The sequence below is a fragment of the Leiobunum rupestre genome, chromosome 2, assembly GCF_980474605.1.
Source record: "Leiobunum rupestre chromosome 2, qqLeiRupe1.1.hap1, whole genome shotgun sequence".
In the NCBI taxonomy this organism is placed as follows: Eukaryota; Metazoa; Arthropoda; class Arachnida; order Opiliones; family Sclerosomatidae; genus Leiobunum; species Leiobunum rupestre.
In genome coordinates this window covers 82,436,566-82,453,103 of record NC_143385.1, presented here as the reverse complement: position 1 = coordinate 82,453,103, position 16,538 = coordinate 82,436,566, and the positions used below count along the sequence as shown (strand labels likewise).

At 39.3% G+C, this 16,538-nt stretch overlaps 6 non-coding genes across 6 annotated transcripts; all 6 read left to right on the top strand.

Annotated features, from left to right (window-relative positions):
• Nucleotides 1-29: 29 nt before the first annotated feature.
• On the top strand, nt 30-102 carry TRNAR-CCU (transfer RNA arginine (anticodon CCU)). The gene has a single exon. It is a non-coding gene; the product is annotated as a tRNA-Arg (tRNA).
• A 261-nt stretch (nt 103-363) lies between these two features.
• Nucleotides 364-436, top strand: TRNAR-CCU (transfer RNA arginine (anticodon CCU)). Its single transcript has one exon. It is a non-coding gene; the product is annotated as a tRNA-Arg (tRNA).
• Nucleotides 437-1,369: 933 nt separating this feature from the next.
• On the top strand, nt 1,370-1,442 carry TRNAR-CCU (transfer RNA arginine (anticodon CCU)). The gene has a single exon. It is a non-coding gene; the product is annotated as a tRNA-Arg (tRNA).
• A 94-nt stretch (nt 1,443-1,536) lies between these two features.
• On the top strand, nt 1,537-1,609 carry TRNAR-CCU (transfer RNA arginine (anticodon CCU)). Its single transcript has one exon. It is a non-coding gene; the product is annotated as a tRNA-Arg (tRNA).
• Nucleotides 1,610-1,872: 263 nt separating this feature from the next.
• On the top strand, nt 1,873-1,945 carry TRNAR-CCU (transfer RNA arginine (anticodon CCU)). The gene has a single exon. It is a non-coding gene; the product is annotated as a tRNA-Arg (tRNA).
• Nucleotides 1,946-2,039: 94 nt separating this feature from the next.
• TRNAR-CCU (transfer RNA arginine (anticodon CCU)) lies at nt 2,040-2,112 on the top strand. Its single transcript has one exon. It is a non-coding gene; the product is annotated as a tRNA-Arg (tRNA).
• The last annotated feature ends 14,426 nt before the right edge of the window (nt 2,113-16,538 follow it).

The window sequence follows — 16,538 nt, the reverse complement described above, 5'->3', positions numbered from 1 at the left end:
AAAAATCCATAATTAATCACCACATGGAAGCCGCCGTGGCCCAATGGATAAGGCGTCGGTCTCCTAAACCGAAGATTGCGAGTTCGAGTCTCGCCGGGGGTACGAGTTGCTTTCCTTTTGAATAGAATCAGCGGGATTCTGGGTAGGCATTTGGTTAATATTCAAATAAAAATAAATAACAAAACAACTGCAGGAAGCCCCCGTGGCCCAATGGATAAGGCGTCGGTCTCCTAAACCGAAGATTGCGAGTTCGCGTCCTGCCGGGGGTAGGAGTTGCTTTCCTTTTTAATAGAATCTGCGGGATTCTGGGTAGGCATTTGGTTAATATTCAAATAAAAATAAATAACAACACGTTTGGAGAAAGCCCCCGTGGTCCAATGGGTAAGGCGTCGGTCTCCTAAACCGAAGATTGCGAGTTTGAGTCCCGCCGGGGGTACGAGTTGCTTTCTTTTTGAATAGAGACTGCGGGATTCTGGGTAGGCATTTGGTTGATATTCAAATAAAAATAAATAATTAAACAACACGTGGGAGCGCCCCCACGGCCCAATGGATAAGGCGTCGGTCTCCTAAACCGAAGATTGCGAGTTCGAGTCCCGCCGGGGGTACGAGTTGCTTTCTTTTTGAATAGTATCTGCGGGATTCTGGGTAGGCATTCGGTTGATATTCAAATAAAAAGAAATAATTAAACAACACGTGGGAACGCCCCCGTGGGCCAGTGGATAAGGCGTCGGTCTCCTAAACCGAAGATTGCGAGTTCGAGTCCCGCAGGGGGTAGGAGTTGCTTTCTTTTTTAATAGAATCTGCGGGATTCTGGGTAGGCATTTGGTTAATATTCAAATAAAAATAAATAACAACACGTTTGGAGAAAGCCCCCGTGGTCCAATGGGTAAGGCGTCGGTCTCCTAAACCGAAGATTGCGAGTTCGAGTCCCGCTGAGGGTAGGAGTTGCTTTCCTTTTGAATAGAATCAGCGGGATTCTGGGTAGGCATTTGGTTAATATTCAAATAAAAATAAATAACAAAACAACTGCAGGAAGCCCCCGTGGCCCAATGGATAAGGCGTCGGTCTCCTAAACCGAAGATTGCGAGTTCGCGTCCTGCCGGGGGTAGGAGTTGCTTTCCTTTTTAATAGAATCTGCGGGATTCTGGGTAGGCATTTGGTTAATATTCAAATAAAAATAAATAACAACACGTTTGGAGAAAGCCCCCGTGGTCCAATGGGTAAGGCGTCGGTCTCCTAAACCGAAGATTGCGAGTTCGAGTCCCGCTGAGGGTAGGAGTTGCTTTCGTTTCGAATAGAATCTGCGGGGTTCTGGGTAGGCATTTGGTAAATATTCAAATAAAAAAAAATAACAAAACATCTGGAGAAAGCCCCCGTGGCCCAATTGATAAGGCGTCGGTCTCCTAAACCGAAGATTGCGAGTTCGAGTCCCGCCGGGGGTAGGAGTTGCTTTCTTTTTGAATAGAATCTGCGGGATTCTGGGTAGGCATTTGGTTAATATTCAAATAAAAATAAATAACAAAACAACTGGAGAAAGCCCCCGTGGCCCAATGGATAAGGCGTCGGTCTCCTAAACCGAAGATTGCGAGTTTGAGTCCCGCCGGGGGTACGAGTTGCTTTCTTTTTGAATAGAGACTGCGGGATTCTGGGTAGGCATTTGGTTGATATTCAAATAAAAATAAATAATTAAACAACACGTGGGAACGCCCCCGCGGCCCAAATGGATAAGGCGTCGGTCTCCTAAACCGAAGATTGCGAGTTCGAGTCCCGCCGGGGTAGGAGTTGCTTTCTTTTTTAATAGAATCTGCGGGATTCTGGGTAGGCATTTGGTTAATATTCAAATAAAAATAAATAACAAAACATTTGGAGAAAGCCCCCGTGGCCCAATGGATAAGGCGTCGGTCTCCTAAACCGAAGATTGCGAGTTCGAGTCCCGCCGGGGGTACGAGTTGCTTTCCTTTTGAATAGAATCTGCGGGATTCTGGGTAGGCATTTGGTTAATATTCAAATAAAAATAAATAACAAAACAACTGCAGGAAGCCCCCGTGGCCCAATGGATAAGGCGTCGGTCTCCTAAACCGAAGATTGCCAGTTCGAATCCCGCCGGGGGTACGAGTTGCTTTCCTTTTGGGGATTTTGGCGGGGAAAATAGTTTAGGTTAGGTTAGGTTATTTATATTATTAAGTTAGTTGGATTAATATCGGGTAGACGATACTTGATGCGTCAGGCTTGGTGCTGTCCTCTAGGTCGCGTTATAGATGGCCCATTAATTTTTTTAGTATGGGGTTGGGGAGACGTCGCGTGCCCCCAGCGCTCGAGTGAAGTGAGTGCGCTGCGCCGTCAGGCGCCAATGTATAGTCTTTAGAATTTTTTTAAATAACTATATCTCCTTAAGTATTCATTTCCGAAAAATAATCTTAACGGCAATAGATTATCTGCAAAAAATACTATATTTTAGCATGAGCAAAACAAATTTATAGGAGGGGGGCGCTTTTCTTGAAAATTGCCGGTTCGCACTAGTGTTGCAAAAGTATGCAAAATATTCTTTCTGCAAAATAGGACTTACCTGTCACTCGTGACTCCTGTGTGCAACATAATTGTCAGTAACTATTTCAAAGTCATTACGGTTAAATTAATCGACGAAATTATCTAAAAATTCTTTATAATCATTGATTATAAATAATTAACATTAATTTTTATTTTATTAGTCATCAATGTAGCTTTTCTACAGATTTATCTAGAAAATGAGAGGCCGCAGAGGCGTATACATTGAATGTTAAACAGAATAGGCCTTTATTAAAAGGTGGGTAAAAATGGCGACCCTCCCAGCAAAATTTGAATTTATGTGAAAGACCAATAAGAAACTGTTTTTTCATTACACGATTTTAAACCGAAAACACGAAACTAAGCAAGACAGGAAATTCGTTTTCATATAAATTCAAATATTGCTGCGAGGGTCGACATTTCTACCCATCTTTTAATAATCAATCAATACATGTTATAAAATTACATATTTATCCACACATTACACCTGGTACGCGGGGTGAGAATACAGGAACAAAGGGCGAGTTCGCTGCAGGGGTTCCACGGCAACATTTCAAAAAAATTATAAAAAGGTTAAAAACCCAAAAAAATGATAATCTAGCTTATTCTAGGCCTACTTCATTTTTGTGTGGTTTTTTTAATAAAATGATTACTCTGCAGTTTTGTTTATGAATTATTATAAATATTATTATTAATAATAATAATTTATTTTTATGAATTATTATAAATATTATTATTATTAATAATAATAATTTATTTTTATGAATTATTATAAATATTATTATTATTAATAATAATTTATTTTTATGAATTATTATAAAAATGTTGTTGTTCTTGTTAATTAAACACTCTCTATTGAAGCTCTAAGATTTATTTCCATGATGATGATGATTTTTACGTATGAAGTTTTAAGTAAGAGTACCGAACATGTCGGCAGCCGGTAGACCACTGTTTTTTTTTTTATTTATTCAAGGAAGAAAGGGCTGATTGAGTCTGAGAAGACCGCGAGCCCGGCGAAACACCATCTGATTAATCAGGGCGAGATATGTGTAACGGCCACGCCAACGGGGGAATACGTGGGGACAGGGGTGGGGACACCCGTGGCGGAAGTATTCCGACCACCCGTTGGGGAATTGGTAGTCGTCCTCACACGACCATCCACAAACTCTGCCTCCCGGACGCCTGGGATTACAGGAGTGAGCCACTACTCCCGGCGTAGACCACTGTTTAGGTGGTCATAAAACTAGAGCTCCCTCTGCTTCCCCACCCAGTGGCGCCCCCTTGCTATTATAGTTCATAACATCACCTCTTTTTTAAATAGACTGATTATAGTGTATTTTAACTACATTAGCGATTAAACATTTCAGTTCATAAATTAAGTCTTTTAATTGTTTTACGTCTTCGACTGGATCTTCGTACGTGTGGTCTGTGTCTACTCGACTGAGGCTCTTTGTCGAAATCTTGTCTAATAAGTATCCTTGATATGGCTCCTTCTGATGATGTGGCTACACTAGGAATAGAGATGCTTGTGGTAGGCTGTTGCTCTGGTTTCGAGCCTTGTCGAGGTAATAAGATAGGATTGCGACTCGGTGATCGACTTGGTGATGATTTGCTACTCCAGCTTGGAGATTCATTGTCAGGACTCAGGATTGGTGGTTGCTGATGACTCTGGATCGGTGGTTGTTGATGACTCTGGATCAGTGGTTTTAATACTGATCTGTACCCTGCATCTGGATTTGGATTCATTTTACTGGTTCCAGTTGATGATGTCTCAGATACGGTTGGTTTTAATAACTTCTCACTCCTTAGTCTCAATTGGTTCTGATGTTTTCTAATAAAACCTCTCCCAATATCAATCCCATACATCATATTTCCGATCGATTTTTTACAGTTCCCTCTATCCAATTTTCTCCCTTACCATAGTTTTTTACAAAGACTTTTTGATTAGGATGAAACTTATAGGTAACATCACTAATTTTTACTATTGGTTTTATCGCTATTATTATTTACTTCTAGCATTTCAATTATAGGTTTATCGATGTTGATATTCTCATTACCTCTCTCCTCTTTAAAGTTCGTTGGATGGACCATGTCAAGTTTGGTGCGGATTTCTCTTCCAAACATGATTTCCGCTGAAGATTTACCACTAATTTGCGGAGTGCGGCGATAGTTTATGAGAAATCTTGCTAGTCTTACGTCTAGAGATCCATTTGAGAATTTTTTTAAACCTTCGTCAATGACATCAATGGCAGAGTTAGAAGTACCATCTATTTTTTTTAATGATGTCTTCACGGTACGCACCACCCTTTCAGCCTGACCATTTGAAGCAGGGTGATACGGTGCCATGGTCAAATGCTTGAAGCCGTTATTCTGCGTGAAGATTTGGAACTCGTTACTTGTGAAACAAGTGGCATTATCACTCACCAGGGTCATCATAATTCCATAACGTTCCAAATTTTGTCGTAAGAATGTGATGACTACGGCTGAACTGGTTGTTGAAGTGACTCCGATTTCCATCCATTTCGAGGTAGAGTCCACTAATATTGATAAATATTTCCCATTTACCGGTCCGGCAAAGTCTATATGGACACGAGTCCACGGTTGGATCTCCTCGGGCCACTTCAAGTATTCAGCCTTTGGCATGGTTGCATTTTGCTGACAACTTGAACGTGCTCTAATTCTGTCCTCAATGTTGGTGTTCAATTCTTGCCACCAAACTTTGCTCCTGGCTAATCGCTTTGTTTGCACCATTCCCTGGTGTTAGAATGATTTATACCTTTCTTATATCTAATTTCATAGCTGTGCGCTCCTAATGTTAACCATTCTTATTTACAATATACATCAATAGTTTACCTTCAGCTGTCGACCATTCTTTCCCCAGTCTCTTTGCAGATGACACAAAACTTATCAAAATTCTTAGTACAAACACATCTAACGCCGAGTTACAACAGGATCTCTCTAAAGTTGAATCTAGGCAAAAAATTCCGGTTTATCCTTCAACACCTCAAAATCCAATGTGTCTTGAAAAAGACTGTTTGTAATAGCTTAGTAGTCTTGAAAAAGGAAATGCGCGACTTTTGACGGGTTGCGTTATCCTTTTGTGGGGTGCTGTGTTTGTTGCTTATCGGTGTAACACAGTGTGTTGTAGCTTCTCACTGACACCACGGCAAACAGGTGTCAGGTGCACCTTTCTGCCTAGAATGTAGTATTTCAGTCGATACAAAGGCCAAGTTTTTAAGGGAAAAATCTGGAATCGCGGTCATTCATTCTAACCCTCTTGAAATTGGCAAAGAAACCTGCTTTCTAAATAAGCATTTTTAGAAGGCCCAAATGTAAAAATCTTACGAACTGAAAGTTTATTTCGATTTTGGATGCCCAATCATAGGCACCTTTTTAAAAATTTGGAGGCCCCCAAGTAGGCCTACACTTTTTCAACGTAGGCACGTGCCTACTTGTGCCTAATGCTGGCGGGGAGCCTGGCCAGCTTGAATGAGCTGGTGGAAAGCAGACCACGGATCTGAGAGGCTGGCATGCCCGAGAACCAATGACCAGGCAACCGTAGAAACGAAATTATTAATGGAAGCATAGTCCCCTTTATAAAAATCAGTTTTCGGGATAAAACTGGGTTGGGTCGCTTCATCTGCACGGATAACAAAACAATTCCATGATCACTGGTCCCTATGGCTGCCAGGAGTTTAGGGTAAGATTTTCATCGGAGGAGAGCACCAAATATAGAATATTGTCCCTATAATTGCCAGCATTTCTAATTGGAAAATCAATATTTGAGACCGGGAGTTTTCCTGAGTACACTCCAGGAAGGTCTTAGCATATTGGCTAGCGACCGGGCCCGTAGCTTGAGTAAGTTGAGTGTCCAATAGAATGTGATTACTGTGCTTCTAGTCGTTTTCGCTTGTTACTCCTAAGAGACTTTAGCTATACCCACAAAGTACTGAAATAAAATTGTGCAAAAGATCATGATTAGAGTAGTCTTTGTTGTTTGATCTGTATGCAACCGCAATGATGGTGATAGTTTTTGGGGCCGTCATTTGGGTACCCGATATTAGCAAAATATCTAGGTCCTCAGAACCTGTGTTATAATTTGACAGATTGATGTCCGGGAACGCAAGTTGCCACATTAAGTAGGAGTCCTTGAGGTAGAGTGCAACACAACCGTAGGAGGAGGAGCCACTGTCCTGCCTAAAAAGGGAGAACCCAGGGATGTAGTGTTCTCAGCTAGTGTGATCAGAGTTCCAGAAAGTCTCCGTGATGGTAGCAAGGATAAAGTTGTGGGCAGTTTTGATTTGCACCAGTTCTTTATGTTTATACACCGAGGAGAGGATTCTAGCGTTTGTTAGGAGAGTCTTAGTGAAGGTAAAAGGGGGCAATACTAGTGGGTGACCTGGTCGCACAGCCAGTGATGGTAACTGTGAAAGGAGCCAGTGGGAGGTCGAAATATGTGAATGTTAAGAGGGGGTCGAGAAGGGGGTGGAAATTTGACTGTCTGGACCCGGAAACCCCCCTGGTCTACGCCACTGAAATTAGCCTTTGTAGGTAAAGGGCTGACGACAGACAAAAGGAGGGCACGTCAACATTAAGCGGAGCGGTTAGTTTATTCAGAGGGGCAGATTGCGGGGTAACGGGAATTAATTAATTAACGCCCCGGGCAGCATGAAAAGGTAGGAGTACCACTAGTTGCGGTATTTACACTATTAACGAAAACCAGGAACTAGTATTTCCTGGATCCGATCTAGTTTTTTTTAGGTGGATGCGTGACTTGCCGTACCAGGGCTCTCACGCTTCTTCGAGGAATCGCATGGGAGCACCTTACCGATGCGACTGCACAGGTTTTTCTCGCCCTTGTCTAAGCGTTGGCGCCACTCAGAGAATTTCACCTTGTGAGCCAGGTGCTGGGTTTGGGATCTGTCAATAAAGCCATAGATGGACTTTTTAAGTACTTGGCACGTCGCGGGAAATTGTGTTTTTCTTCTAGTGTGAGAAAAGTTAACTTGATTGGGGGGCAGTATTTAGTGCTTTTCTATTGGGCGTAGTGGGGTCCCAGGCGTACGTATTTGAATTTAGGTAGGAAGTCATCCGGAAGGCCAGTGTCATGTAACCGTGCTCGTATGGTTGTACTTTCAGCTTATAGTTATTGTCATTATTTGCATGATGTATTTTCTCCATGGGTTCCCTGCTAATACGATCTAGTTTTCAACGGAATCCAAAATATGGCGTAGATATAGTTTTCGGTCGCGCATTAATTAGCTATTGTCATTATTTGCATGATGCATTTTCTCCATGAGTTCATTTAATACTACGTGGCGTAATAATGGAAAATGAACGTCATTGGTATCTGAAACGTGGATTGGGGTTGGTGCACGTCGGTTGTTTTGTCGACTGAGAGTATTGCATCACGTACAATAATGTTTTATATTGCTGCTAAATACTTGAATAATTATTCTTAACTTATATCTTCCTCTTATAAGGTTTTATTAAATTATGATGTAGATTGTTCAGTTTTTAGTTAATCAAAACTTTTATTTCGTTCTTCGCAAGCTCTTTAGTACTAACAGAGGTACTAATATTTTGTTTTAAACCACAAACGCATAGAAGTAACTAAGAGCTATGTGCCATAACATTTTACCATGCTACCATGATGTTATACTTCTCAGAATGGAAACGCCCTAAACATCTGTCTGCAGCGCCATCTGGAATATTTTTCCCCGGCTCTGATTGAATATTCAAAAATGGGAAGATACTTTTTTAATTATTATAATTAATTAATAACAATAATTATAATAATAAATTATATTTTAAAGACTCCATTGTCCACGACTATATCACTAGAGGGCACCAGCCAATTTACAGAGTTTGAGAAGTATAACTTCATGGTGCCAGCTTTTAATATCTTCATAGTTCTTAGTTTTATGGGTTCTTGATTAAACAAATAAATGGCGAATAGGGGCTTAAATAAAACATCTTCAAGGAAATCGACAAGAAGTAATCATTTCAACAAGCACCATATAAACAGTAACTGGTGGGTCCTGGATTTCGGAAATATTACTTAAGCCCCTATTGACGATGGTCGAAATGGACAACTTGAACTGCTAATCTAATTGCACCATTTATTTATAGAGTAGTGTCAGTGCTACATCACGCAACGTCACCCATGCTTTTTCCTATAGAGAAAAAAACGCGCCTAAAATGGCGGCCATGGCCAAAGCTACGAGGTGATACTACTCTATATTTATTTATTTGAAAAAAAGTTGAAGCATATTAAATTAGGATGTTTTTGGAAAAAAGAACGAATTATCGGAGCGCTGTATGCTATTGTCCCTAAAGTCCCTCGATTTTTTGTGTTCAGACAAAAAAGGTTTCCACTAATGAAATCGTTTGGAAAGACTGACCTAAAGAATGCATTTGCATTTCCAATATTCAATATCCATAATTTGAACATGCGTTCGATTTTCGTCAAATGTTACCGGTATTCGGTTAAATTACAAAGTAAATTAAGTAGTGCGAACGAAACCTTCACCTCTTAGCTCAAGTTCAAGACGCGCGGCAGGAGGGGGGAGGGGAGGGAGATCTTCGCTACTGTTCAGCACGCGCACCCATCCAAAGAACCCGCGTCAAAAAAAAATAATACTCCCGGGACATCGCGTCCCCGGGCAAAAACGGGGTGGTTTTGTCGAAGGGGGGGGAGTGCGAATCTGGGGAAGGCTCCAGCGGGGAGTGTGTGTTATTTATCGCGTGCAGAGATTTTTCTTACATTTCTGGGGGGGTACGCTAGTGGTCGAGGCCCAAATGAAGCGTACAAGGCTCGATTCGTCGGAGGGGTGGGAAGGGGGCTACACGAGGCGGCGGCCCGGGCTGAGGGGGAAGGACTGGGGGCCAGTTCGTATCAGGGGGAGGACTGGGAGGAGCGTGCCTAGAAACTGGTCGAATGTTAAGCTTTCGCGTGCAAAATAAGTGACGCGAAAACAGCGAGTCGCTTCGAAAACCGCCAAGCCTCGCTTCCTGCAACAAACCCCGAACATCGTGTCGTGTGACCTATTAATGAACTTCGCTATTTCTGAGATGATAAAGTATATTTATTGGAAATTGCAAACGCATTTTGAATAATTTTGGGTGTGGAAATTCACAACTTGGTTTGGTTAAGATTAACGTGAAAGGCTTAAAGGGAGTATGAATTAAATCGAAAAATCGTCTGCTAAAACGGCTTGTTTTAACGTAACTAGAGCTAATCAGCCGTAGCTTCTTTTAAACCTGGTGCTAGAAAACTGAAGTTCGTTGAGCCTTCACAAATATGGAAGCTCATACTCCATTTAACTTGCGTGAGGGGTCGGACATTAGTCTCTTTGTGTACGGGATTTTAATTTTTTTATGGCGGATTTGTCATACAAAGTCTATGGTAGCGAAATTCTTGGATTTTCGATTTGTTGATTTAATTTCAAATTTTGTACGGGATTTGAGCGAAATGTTTTAAAAGAAATGTCGTTTGACTAGGAAGTGCAATTTAAATTACTATGCATAATTTCAGTTCAAACGTTTACATATTTCGGCAATTTACTCTCAGTTACATTTATTATTCATTTCGAAATAATTTTACTTGTCAAATTATTCAATTTAACTGTACATCAGCTTTGTCATGTTTTCCCTAACCTAAATTACCGGACCTTTGCCTAAGTAAGTCAACCCTAAACTAATCGGAAATTCATTTCGACTTTTTTACTCGCTTTTTTATCTTATGAAATATATAGTGTCAAATTGAATCTGGGTAATTTCGGTTTCGTAGCTTGACATTTGTGTTAATTTTTGTATTTGAAAGTAAAGCCAATAGCGTTTCTCAACAAAGGATGAAACAAAAATAATTTCGAACAGATGGTCGGGTTAACTACATATTACAAATGAGAGATTAATCAAAATATTCTTAATGTTGGTTAAATGTAGCTATAAATTTAATAATATTTCAATAAAAATCAGAGAAAGAGAAACTAGTTGGTTTAATGTCAGAGTGGTTTGATTTAAATTAAAAAAATCATTGATTTATTATACTTCAACGTACAAAAGTACGTTCTATAGCAATGTCAATTAAGATCAAACTAAATTAAATTTGTTTTTAATCAGAAATGATATTTAGTTAAGATTAATTTAACTTTTAGTTGACATTACCGCTACGGTAAAATTTTTGTGTTAAAAATCAATAAAAAATAATAATAATGTTTTTTTAATAAAAAAAATCAACAACCCTGCTTTATATTGAACTGAAAATCCTTGCAAAATCTGCGAACTGATACTCGATCTCAAGTGTATATCACGCTAATGGCTCTGCTCTGTCTAGGATTACCGTTCTAAATGGCCAAATGCGTAATATTAATGCACTTTGCTTGTTATACCGAAATCAAATCCGCTGAAACAAATTTTGATAACAAATACTAAACTTTGTAAGTTTATAAAAGATATAATTAAAGATCCTATAAACATCGTTGATACTCAAAAAAATATCTATCAAATTATGAAGTTCACACATACGTCGCTACCGAGTTTGACGCTGTGTGTAGCTACCAGGTAACGATGGCGAGGAATCTCCTTCACCAGCTAATTTTGGCTTGGGACCAAGGCCCATTGAAAATTAAATGCTTTCATAATGAAAACTGAAGCCTACTTCGGCGAAATAATAACAAATTATTGAATCGAAATGTAAAATTGACCATCGCTATCAGCCTTACCTGGTAATAATTCTACCAACAAAAAGAAATAAACTATTAGTCGGTCCTCAGTAAATAAATAAATGAAAAATCTGCTAGGCTAATACCTAAGGCATCAACTTAGGCCCAAGTCATCAAAGCGACTTTTAATGCCTTTAAACAGGTGGCCGAGTTACAATGCGTATTACGAGGTAACTGAAGTATCATTTATCCGGTAATCTCAAAGAAAACGGGCAACCTAGAAGGCTGCCATGAGAGTGGAATCACTGCTAATCCACGCATGAGTGCTATATGACATTCCTAACCAATTCAAAGCCTAGTTCAGTTTAAAAACAATATTTTCCCGAAATTTCTTCAATAAATTTTAAGTAATTTAACTTTGCAGAATACTTTTTCTTAACTTACAGTGGTAGACATTTAAAAAAATCTTCACGGATATTCATTGTAAATAAACAATTCCATATCTGCATGGTACAATTTGACACTCAATAAATGGAACTTCTCCGGAGCATTAAGTGTCCAACAAAGAGAGAAAAGGGATCTTCAAAGTCGATGCCATAGTGTCACCTAAATCCCCTGAAGCATTATTCTTGAAAGTCTTATCTTCAAGAAAATCGCCAAAAAGTAATATTTCCGAGAGCCAGGGCCAAATTAAGACTTTATGGGGCCCTAGGCCCAAGATAATTTTGGTGCCCCCCTTTCAATAGCGAGCGAAGCGAGCTAGGCGCTTCCTCAATTTGTAATTGAGAAATGGAAGGAAAATTCATTTTGGTGCCAGATTTAGTATGTCATCAGAGAATGTGACAATCAAACGTTTTTGGTTCATAGGGGTGGACGCATTTACTAAAATAACTCCGGAAAATATATTGTGAAAAGCAAATGATTAAAGTTTTGTACTTTTATTTTTTCGAACCCTCTTGGTGCCCCTTGTAGGCTTGATTCCCTAGGCCCAGGCCTATTCGGCCTATTGGTTAATTCGGCCCGGCCGAGAGCCAAGACCTGCAAGTTACTTTTTATATAATGCTGGTTGAAATAATGGAAACTTTACACCTGTAAATAGAACGTCATGTTTTTGCTAAGCCTTAATATGTTAAAAAAGCTACCTAGTTAAAAGGAAACACTATTTAAATATCGAGCAGGTGAAAAGTTTCCATTATTTCATCCAGCATATATAAACAGTAACTTAATAATAATGAGCTAGGCTAATACCCAAGGCATCAACTTAGGCCCAAGTCATCGATCGACTTTTAATGCATTTACACAGGTGGCCGGGTTACAATGCGTAGGAGGGTGGTGGCAAGCCCTTCGTGCCACGCGAGCCAACAGCTCCCTACACTAACTATTACCGTTAACCTCTACAAGTTTTTATGGACATTGTGTAATTTTTGTAGTAAAAAATATTTTTTAAATAATCTAAACCAAAAAGCGGATGATAATTGTTTGCTTATCTATAGTTCAACAACGTATTCCTTTTCAATTTACAAATTCAAACGCTGTCCTCTAAATACACCGCGTACAAATATGCATTATGTTAGTTCAACAATTCGACAGGGAATATTAATACACAGAGATTGGATGAGCAAGCTAAGTCCAGTGTGAGAAATAAGACACTATCACAGGCCAATAGCCGGTTTAAAAATTAGCTGGGCCAGTTTAAAAATTAAATGCTTGGGGTGTTAGTGGCCCTGGAGACCACTTAATTATTTCAAAGTTTTTTCCATTCAAGATTTTAGTTCATTAAAAAAATACTATATTAATCCGTAAAATTGTTTGGTCTTTGCTTCTATGCTGTGTGCTTGGCCTTGTGTCAATTGTGTGTATGGGTGGGTGACTGGGTGTCGTGAGTCTGTCTACACGACACTGTACACGCAGTATAGAAGAAGAGAATTTAGCAGTTAGCAAAAAGAAATATAAACAGTCTCTCTCAGTAGGCTTTTTCGGGTCGGGTCTTTAGCACATATTGCCAAGAATAGATAATTTGACCATAAATTATGAAAGCCTGATTTTGAAGGTTAAAAAAATGGTGGCCAGTTTTTTAATTAAACTACCTAGGCTCTACTGGCCACAGGTCCAGTTTAAAAAAAATCCTAATTTCTCACCCTAGCTAACCTTTAAATTGCCTTTGCCGATTTGGTTTAAAGCAGTGCCAGAAATACGAGCTGGTTTTCGCGACTGCGAGCTTCAACGCAAATAAATGGTATTAAAGGGAGTATGAACTAAACTGAAAAACCGTCTGTGAAATCGCGCTATCAGTGGCGGCGGAAGGAAAATATAGGTTGGGTATAAAAGTAAAAATCAGGTGCAGCCCACAGCACTCCGAGAAAAATAGGTTTTTTTCTTAAGCCAAAAACGTTAATGATTTCGGTTTATGGTTGGTTTTTCTAAATTTGTATGGCATTATTTGCTTGTGATTTTCACGACAGTAGTTTCGCAAATAGGGAGTCTAATTCAGTATTTAATTAAATAACTTTCCTAATTTACATAATTATATGAATATATTATTATACTGTCAAATATAATTATTTATTCTGGGGGTTTTTGAAAAATATAGACCAAAATGTGATTTATGAAATTTTAGAAAGGGCAATTTGGAGGGCACCCACGCCTGAAATATAGGGTGGTACAATGTACCCCTGTACCCAGTGGCGTAGCCAGATATTCGTCAAGGGGGGGTCTAAGTATGTGAATGTTAAGATGGGGGTCAAAAGGGGGTGGGAATTTAGTACAGTCAAAGGTAGGCACAAGGGGGGTTTTGGACACGGAAACCCCCCCCCCTTGTCTACGCCACTGCCTGTACCCCCTACGTCGCGTCGGGATATGTAAAATTAGATTTTTTTATTTGAAACAATAAATAAAATTAATTTTTATTGTGTCCACTTTTGGGGATATTGTTTTTAGAATTTTGGTTTTCCCTTTCGGTTATTTTTCATTAAATTTCATTTAAATTAATAAAAATAATATTTAGTTTAGTCTAAAAATAATATTGTCTTACGGCTTCCACTGCATCCAAAAGATTCTAGTTTTTTATTTTTCTAATTATTTTGTTTACCCGTTAAGTCATTTTTGAAACGCGTGTAATTCCGTGAAAAATGATTTTGTTTTCAACGACCAAACGTTATTCTTATGTTTTCGACGTCGCTCTACATTTTTCTCTTTGGCAAAATTTGACGATCTCCAATACATAAAAATTTATTTTTTCCAAATTTGAAAATATTTTTTTAAAATCGATAAACATTATGTACAACAATGGTCCCCCGGTACTGAAAATTCACACAAAAAAAAATCAAAATTCTAACTACAACGGTTATTGAAAAAAAAATCACTTTTTCGAATAAAAATGGACACCCTGTATATAATCTGGGAGAAGAAGTAACATATTTGAGTGACGTGCCGTTACACTTGTCATCATTTCGTTTTCACTCATTTTGAAAGGCATATTTCCTAATTTTAAACGATTCTTTTAAGACTTTATTGAAGCGCCTTGTCTTCGGAGGAAAAATCAGACATTGACAAATTCGGTGACATAACGATCGTGTCAAACGCGCAATCTCAAATCTCTAATAATTATTTGATGGGCGCTTCGAAGAGAATAGTATCCTGGCTGTAGCGCTGGTGGCATGGGAAGCCACTTATCCGGGTAACCTCCTGCTCTTGTAATCTAGTTCTCTATATTTTCGTTTCAAGTGTGGCTCGACTGTTAGTTTTTGGAGGTCGCGAACAGGCTCTTTATTATATGAAACTTTATTATCCCGAGCTAGACGTCTCGCTGGGATTGAAATTCTTTGACGAGCGCAACAGATAAGCGTCCCGAAATGTTTTATCAAGAGCAATTCCGAGGCATAAATCATTAGGAATGCGTCGTCGCCGCTGCCATTTCAGCTCCTGGTTTTATTGACTATATGACTACGCACTATCACCACCTTCTTTCATCAGCGATAACGGCTTTATTAACTATCGGTCAATAACACAGGTTTTCTAGGAATGAGCCTGATTCGCTAGTCGCATCGACATTAAAAGCGTACATCATAAGTCTATAATTAAGTTGCAAAAGTGTATCAATTAGTCGAACTAATTACTGATAGCTATGTATGGAGCGCAGTATTGACGTCATTCTCGATAAAATAAGCGCCTCTAGCGAGGAAAAATACGCCTTAGGCGCTTAAATAAAACATCTTCGAGGAAATCGCCAAGAAGTAATATTTCCGAGAGCCAGGACCCGCAAGGTACTGTTTAAATAGTGCTTGTTGAAATGATGGAAACTTTTCACCTGATTTAAAGGGAAGCAGCTCACTGTTGGTGCGTGAGGGGGATTGGGTGCCGTTAAAAGTGGTCTCATCATAGCCATTCTTCCCAAAGAGAAATAAATACATTCTTGGTTTGACGTTAATCAAAATTATCAAAATATTTCAGTTCTAGAATCGAATCGATTGGAATTAATACATAATAATGCATTCCAATATTTGGATTTCCATTTAGGCCTACTATATATAAGATAATGAATTTAACTTTTAATTATACCTGTAAAACAAAGTAAATGCAGTGAATGATGCAAAACATGTCAGAATCTTTTATTAGTTGTAGAAGGGCATCGACTTAATTCTTACAAGGTTACGCTGCGTATTATCCACAGATATAAAAGACACAACCACGATAAGCTATCACACGAGCTGAGAAGTCATCAAATCGTGATTGGTTATTAAGAGAGGTTTATAATCTAAAATAAGCAGACGCCGACTGGACAGGTGGTCAAAATGCCTTCAGTGCGCGACCAAATTATGCTTTTGGGGGTCTGGTGGCTCGCTAGCCTCGAGGCGACAATGCCTACTTGACTTATGTCAAGTCCGAAGTTACATTTCAGGGAAGACATTTCTTAAATGGAGTATAACCATAACCGAGCTGGTGGCGCGACAGGCTAGAACGTAGTTGAAAATAACCTTATTTCTATAATACACCTCGCAGCGGGATGAGGAATGGGAATTCTTTTCTACTTTCCAGACCGTCGCGCCACGACTATTGACGGACTCTTGATATTCCCCACTAGGGTTATACTATCTTTACGCGTAGAAGTCGTTAGGCTATACCTAGAAAAGGGAGGGTATGTAGTTTACGACCTTCACTTCTATTATCAGACAGTGCGCTAAAAGATTTTCAAAATAGCACACTCAATTGTAGGTAGAAGCGGGTTACGAACGAGTTAGATTCTATTATAATAGTCTTATAGAGATTTCGAAGATATGACGATTATTATAGGAAAAAGCACATTAAAAAGAGTGAGATTCCATTATAAGA